Below are 246 nucleotides of genomic sequence, written 5' to 3' on the forward strand. Positions count from 1 at the left end.
GGGCCTATTTTGCAATTCGGCACTGCGTGACTTTAACAGACAATTGCGCGGTCGTGCAACGCTGTACCCAAATGAAATTGACGTCCTTTTTTTCCCCACAAACAGAGCTTTCTTTTGGTGGTATTTGATCACCTGTGCAATTTTTTAATCATGCACTATAAACAAAAAAAGAGCGACAATTGTGCAAAAATAACAATATTTTTCACATTTTTTTATATGAAATTCCCCCAAAAAAATGTAAAAATC

This window comes from Pelophylax lessonae (genome assembly GCF_965119305.1).
Source record: "Pelophylax lessonae genome assembly, chromosome: 10".
Lineage (NCBI taxonomy): Eukaryota > Metazoa > Chordata > Amphibia > Anura > Ranidae > Pelophylax > Pelophylax lessonae.